Here is a 7,412-nt window from a genome sequence, read left to right on the forward strand (position 1 = left end):
GGTGCAATTTTCTATAGTTCTTGTCAGCTCTTACAACAGTGCATGAGGTCTATATAACAATTGCTCCCGATTTTACTTCAGTTTCTCCGCGCCCCCCCCCCCCTTTTTTTTCCAATAGATAAACATGATCGGTTTTCTGAAATACTGCAGGCAGCTAAGTCACGTTTATGCCTTCTCGGACTCTTTGCCTACGTGAGTATCAACTGCAGTAAAATAAACTTTCCCTGTGGTCGACCTCCATGGTTTTGTCTGACGTTGCTGCTAAAACTTGTGAAAATACAGACTTCAGGGCGCACCCATAACCCCTTTTTTTTTTAAACAAGAAAAAAAACCGCAGTCTCCTGTCCCCATTTTTTCGTTTTGGCGGAAACTCCCTCCCGGCCTGTTACTGACATTCCGGCCTTGGTGAGAAAAGGAAAAAAAAAACTATATTTTTTAACTCTCTAATTCCCTCTCCTCCCCCTCCCCACATACACACTTTACAACAAATTTGAAATAACATAACAAAAGAGTCATTTCCTTTCAGTTTCTGAAAGCTGTCTGGGTTAAGCTGACATCGCATTGAACCTCTCTTAAAGTAGATTCACTGCTTTTAAAAAACCGGTTCCAATTCCACCTCTTGCTCGGGACATTGATTCTTAAATCATTGATAGTCTCACCCAGATCTAACTGTCTTGTAGCCCACTCAGGAAACTTACAGACAAGCTCGGTTCTGTCTTGACAGCTTTTTGGTCATGAAAACATTTTCGTTTAGGGTATGGATTTTTGTAAAAATCTAATGGTTTCGAGGTCAGTGGCTTCGAAACTAGAAGCAGGGAAAAAGACATAAAAATAACTTGTGGAATAGTGTCTGAGGATTCAAGATAAAAAAAAACCCCGCAGAATTTCTCGCTAAACCAAGAGACGTCTCAAATTCAGCAAAGCATTAGTGTTCAAATGATGATCAATATTTCTGTGGTACTTTGATGGCACTTCATACAGGCCCTAAACATAGACTCAATTTCTTATCACTTATTCCCTTATTTGAGAAATAATGTTCTGTTGTTTTTAGGTATGGATGGAGTTAATTTTAAACTGGTTGTCTAAACAGCCACTGAAAGAACGGGTGTAGTCACAGAAATCTGCTTTTGAGAAAACTGTATTTTAAAGTTTGAAAGTCATGGTCTAGAAACCTATGCACACAGCCGTTTTTCTGTTTGATGTTTCTTATTAGTCACCCATTTACGCATCATCCTGCAAAATTTGAGTATTCTGTGACAATATAGAGGTGGATTACATCATACTTTTTAAAGGCACTCCTATTCGTAGTCTAAACAGCCGTATGAACTGCTCACAGCCGAACGCTCCGTATACCGGACTCTAGCATGGAGATCATCAGGAGAGAATGCGTCGCTGTTTCGGGCTCTTCCTCTCTACAGCTTTCTGGCGCACCGAACCCCCTCACCGATGTGAGGTCTCCATTCTAGTTCGACTGTTTTCCTCTGCTGCCAACTTTTAGGATTCATTCCAGCCTGCGTCCTCTCGCTTCAACCAGATCCTGCGACTAGCTTTCTCTGTTGTCTCCTGAAGGGAGTTTGTGAGTTCGTTGCTTTTCTTTGAGGTAAGTCCTGCTTGTTGTTACGAAACCTCTGCATCCTACCTCTACCGGAAAATGGATTGCTTTCCATTCTGCCTCCTCATATTGTTCGACGAGTGCCTCGTAACGGTTTTCTTTCCGCTCATGTGCGGCATAGATATTGTCCTCGTGGGGAACCGTGAGCTCTACCAAGTGCACCTCTTTATATTTTTCCTCCTATAAATTCAAGTCTGGTTTTTTCGTAGTTGGGATGGGGAAGAATCTCTCAAAGCCCTTTAAGTCAGTGGCTACCTCCCATGTGCCTCCGCTCTGGTCTTCCATGGCTTCGTTAGCTTTCTTTCTGTTGATAACCTTGCTTCCTTGCGGAACGAACGCAATCTTGGTGAGTCCATGCTTCTGTAGCTTGGGGGCGTATTTTCCTTCTTCCACCTGTTTTGTCGCAATTGTGATGAGCACTTTCAGTACCTCATTGTGCTTCCAACGTGAAACAGGACAAAGTAGGGGATAGCTGGGTCTGGGTGAAGTACGGTGTGACTTTATGTCACTGAGGCGTTACACTAGCTGTGAAGGCGACCCGGGTCACCCCGAAACTTTGCTGGCTAAAGGGGCTCTGGTGAAACCATGACTGGCCTAGCAAGCCGACGGCGGATAATTACTGCTACATAAAAAATCAAAGGAGAAAACAAAATGCCCAGAATACTGGCAGAAAGCCATAGTGGTACCATTATGGAAAAAAGGGGGAACAAACGCGACTGCACAACATATGTGAGGCAGCGTGGTGGAATCAGGCTCTCGTCAAAATAATCAAAATGAAGAAACTTGCATTTTTCAGCAGGTTCATGAATTTTTATCAAATTTTTCTTTTTTTGGCTCCACACCTTTCATGCCCATTAAAGAACTCATTTCTTTAAGGAATTTTCTGAAAAACATGGATCAAAGGCACAAAAAATGTAAATTTTCATTTACCACGGACGCTGAAGCTAAGGAAATAACTAATCTTTGGCAGCCATTTTCTCACTAATTTTACCTCTGAAAACAGGTGATCCCCACCTCTTTCTTTCGCAAATATCTCAAATTGTATTCCGGATAAATGGATATTTTTTTCATCCAAATAAAGACAGGTGAACAAGCTTTAAGATGATACCAATAACTCAACATGCCCAAAATTTGACGAGAGCCTGATTCCACCACGCTGCCTCACATATAGAGGCATCTCATGGTTAAGCCACTCAGGAAAAAGGTATGCAAAGATATTAGAGCAGTGCATAAGACCTATTGTAGAGAGAAATCTGAGCAAAGCTCAGTTTGGATTCCGAAAGGGAAGAGGAGGCACGGATACCGTATTCGCATTACGACAGATATGCGAGAAAACAATAGAATACAACAAAGAATCCAACATCGTCTTTATAGACCAAGAGAAGGCTTTTGACAGAGTAAACCATGCAAAACTCTGGAAGACACTCGAAAAGTATGACGTCAGAGGACAATTGTTAGATAATGTCAGAGCTCTATATACCAACAGCAGAAGCTCAGTAAGAACGAAGGAAGGAAATACAGACTGGTTCAAAGTAAGGTCTGGAGTACGACAGGGATGCGTTCTATCTCCCCTCCTGTTTATAATATATATGGACACAATAACGCAAGAAGCAAACCAAAGCCCAGAAAGCCTAAGTGAATTTCTGTTCGCAGACGACCAATGTCTAATTCATCATGACCAACAAAGCCAAAAAAATCACACTACCGAACTCAACAACACCTGTAAGAAATTCAATATGAAAATAAGCACATCAAAAACAGAAGTTATGAAAGTAAGCCGAAACCATAGTCCCCTGAACATCCATGTCAATAGTAAACAACTGAAACAGGTGAAAGAGTTTAAATACCATGGCAGCACTTTTTCTGAAAACGGGTCCATAGACGGAGAAATAGAAATGCGAACTCAAAAAGCCAACGCTGTCACCTACCAGCTCGCACCCCTTCTATCTCATCCAAACATCTCCATGGACACAAAGAGACAGCTTATCACCTCAATATTCATACCAACATTATGTTATCAGTGCCAGACCTGGACCTTAAGCAAAACCCATGAAAGCAAAATCACCGCATGCGAAATGAAATGTCTCCGCAAAACCCTTAACATCACAAGACGAAACAGGCAGAGAAATGAAGAAGTAAGAGCAGCTATCGGCACTAAGTCCTGCCTGCGTTACATAGAAAGACAGAGGATAAAATGGTTTGGCCACCTGTTACGCATGTCACCTGACCAGCCAGCCTTGAGAGCCTACAACACCAAGCACTCAGGCTATAAAGGAAGAGGAAGGCCACGCAAAAGGTGAATCGAGGGTGTCAAGGAAACCCTAAGAAAACATAACATCACAACTGAAAGAGCTGCGGAGCTGGCCTACCATAGAAAACTGCATCTCCCCTCGACGCTTAACGGCAACAGAGGATGAAAAAGTAAAAGTAAGTAAGTATTGTGCTTCCAGGTGTATCTGTTAAGAGCCAGGTTGCAGTTTGACAAAATATGCTTCATGGTTCTTAGCTTACCGCATCTACATTTGTTGTCCTCCTGTACCTTCCATCTGACAAGGTTCACCGGTGAAGGCAAAACATCATTCGTAGACCGGAGAAGAAAGCTTATCCTAGATGTGTACCACTTCCAGATGTCACTCCAACCGACTTTTCTATTGACAACATGCTCTTCCCATCTGGTCATTTGTCCTTGCTGGCTACACCGGATGAGATTAATTTCTCCCCTCTCTGCCTCCATCTTTTGCTTATGTTTTGTTGCAGCTTTTCTTCTGTCTCGCTGAGACTTTTTCCTGAAAGGTCTAAAGTTGCCATTACCTAGCCCTAATCTGTCAGGTTGTGCTAGACCGACCATGTCGCCATGCTCCAATGCAGAGATGGTCTCGTCAGCTGCAACTTCTGCCCTCCACTTTCTGGCTGTTTTGACACCTGGAGGTTTTCCACTGATCTCCTTATCCCTTGATTCTCTCAACAACATAACGGTTCTAATCTTACCTGCTTTGTAGATCTCCACGATTGACGTGAGAGGTAGTTGAAGCGCACTTCTACGTCTGTACAAGGATGACGTGTTAATTGTACGGGGTAGGTCCAGACACTTCTTGATGTAGCTGCTACTTTCTTTCAATCATCTCAACTCTTGACAGAGCAACTTCATACATTGCCAGTGGCCACGCCAATCGAGGGTAGAGGGCAAACTGTAGACACCATGTCTTTTGCTTTCCAGGAAGCTTTGTCTGGTCAATTGCTTTCAGGCCACTTTCAGCCTGCTTCATGATTTCCACGCCTTGACTCCTGTCAGACGGAATTCCTGAGTACCAACGACCCAAACTTTTCACATGTTGCTCTTTTACTGTAGACATTTGTTCCCCTGCAAATGTGAACTTTTTAAAGGCACTCCTATTCTTAACTATGTCCGTTTTTTCATTGGATATAGACTAAGATGAAAATTCATCAGGCAAACTCACTTAATGAGGACATTCCATCCCAAATTTCAATAGGTTTATTGATCTCTCTTTTATGTTATTTATTTCTAACTGTTGGGAGGACAGAGAACAAAAAACAATGACATATAACTGACATGGGGCTGTTTAACACAATGTCGGTGCAGGACAGCAAAGGGGCACGTCATCTAAATAATTACATAAGCTCTACAAAACGCTTGGGTTAAACAAAAAGTACAGAATTAAGGTGTCAAAGGCTCAGAGTTTTGATAAAATTATCATAACAATATCGTTTAATTAAGAGAATTACAAAGCACAACATGGCCAGGTCTAGTGGTTAGTGTAATTGTGAGGCTGCGGGTTTGGGGGTTTGAGTCTCAGCTCGGTCCGACGTAATATGTCCTTGGAAAAGGCACTATACACGAATTTCCCATCTGGTTCGGTCCTTTCGGAGATGGACGTTAAACCCGGAGGTCCTGCCTCTTAAATAACCTAATAGTATTGATAGGGATGTTAAACCTATCTTATGCCAGTTCACCATTTTCACAACATGACTACAATGATATGGGGAGAATAAAACTTACAAAACTTCTACAAATGCACTTCGAACGTTTTTATATTAATTAATTTATCACTACAAAAACACAAACAAGGCGCATTGGAACTGGTCAGGCATAGTGCCAATCATCAAGGGGGAAATCACAATAGTTTTATCGATCCCTCATTTATGTTCAGTCATTTCAGACTGTTAAATCTAGGAGCTCAGAGAACAAAAGAACTACAACAACAACAACAACTAAATCAACAATCAACAAATTACTGATCTAGTCTCCGGTTGATGTTTTTTTTATCAGTCAGTTTTGCTATCGCCTGCCTTTTGTTTGTTTGTTTTGTTTGTGACTTGCGGGGTGTCGAGCACGTCCGCCCTGTTTACTGCTGTTAATGTTCATAATGTACCTGGCAGGAGGAAGCTGATTTGTCAGTTCGTGTCATGTGACAATACATTTGAGAGGAAGTTGGACTATGCTCGTTATATCAAAGTAAACGCTGTGACTCTGCCCGTTCTTTCAAAGTATGGGTTATTTTCGTAGTCTCCCTACACGTGACAGTGCCCGTTTTATGCTTTGATATATATAGAGGTGAAAGTAGACACCCAGCGCATAGTAGCAAGGGGCATATTTCCAAAAATCCCAAAATGTGGCTGTGCCCGTTCTTTCAGTGGATTCCTCATTATTGATATACTCGTACCTTACCTTAATTCTTGTAGACAGTCAATTAACAATAGAAAAGCGTCTTAAAGTTAAGACAAATAGCCTCAATCTCACCTCAATAAAACATTTTTCTTTTAAAAAACCGCTCAGTTTGACTAGGACATTAAGCAAGCGTTTTGAGCAGTCCGGAATTCATGGTCATATAAGTTTTATGTCGTTGTTTTTTTATATTCTGTCATCGTGTACTCTAAGATTGCACAAAACAGTAACATCGAATATACGCTCAAAATAACCTTTAGTTCCCCCTCTTTAGAATGCTTTTAGACCAACCAGCACTATGAGCCTACAACACAAGACACTCAGGCTAGAGAAACAAGGTGAGCACGATATTGCTGGATCGACTCTGTTCCGCACGCCAACAGAGCCAACGACCTGACCCTACTCCACGCCACTCGACTCACAGCTGACGGACAATCGTGTGGCATTGTGTTGAGATCAGGTGTCCGTGGAAACAATTAAATCAAAGAAATCAGTTGTTGTTTTTTTAATTCAGTCCGTATGGCAATCTTTATCCGTTTTGTGTTTTTATTTTTGGTTGTTTGTTGTTTGTTTTTGTTTTTTTTTGGGGGGGGAATACCTTTAAATACCTTGTAAACAACACATTCAAAGATATATTTTACTGAAAAAACGTTGATCAAAGGCATATTAATTGAAATTTGCAGTTTCCATGGCTACTAAACTAAGCGAGAAAATGACTGCTACAGTTTGGTGATTTCTCTTTTCGAAATCTTTAGAAGTCACCAAACTTTAGCGGTCGTTTTCTTGCTTAATGTACATCTGACACCAGGTGACCCCGCGTCCTTCAATTGCAAACCTCTTGACTGCTATTCAAGACAGATGGTCATTTTTTCATGAAAACAAGGCAAATGTACAGGCTTTAAGATTCTGTGAATAACTCCATAATATTATTATTATTAAGCCCCAAAATTGACGAACGCCTGATTCCACCGTGTCGTGACACGATAACTCTACTCTTCACCCACCGGTACCACAAGAAGGAAGCAGTAAAAGTAAATGAAAGATAGGGATAATTCCTTCCAGGAATCAAGTGCAAGGTTACTGAGCCTTGTGTCCGTTTTCATAGCTCCCCCAACA

This window comes from Aplysia californica, unplaced genomic scaffold (genome assembly GCF_000002075.1).
Source record: "Aplysia californica isolate F4 #8 unplaced genomic scaffold, AplCal3.0 scaffold00071, whole genome shotgun sequence".
In the NCBI taxonomy this organism is placed as follows: domain Eukaryota; kingdom Metazoa; phylum Mollusca; class Gastropoda; order Aplysiida; family Aplysiidae; genus Aplysia; species Aplysia californica.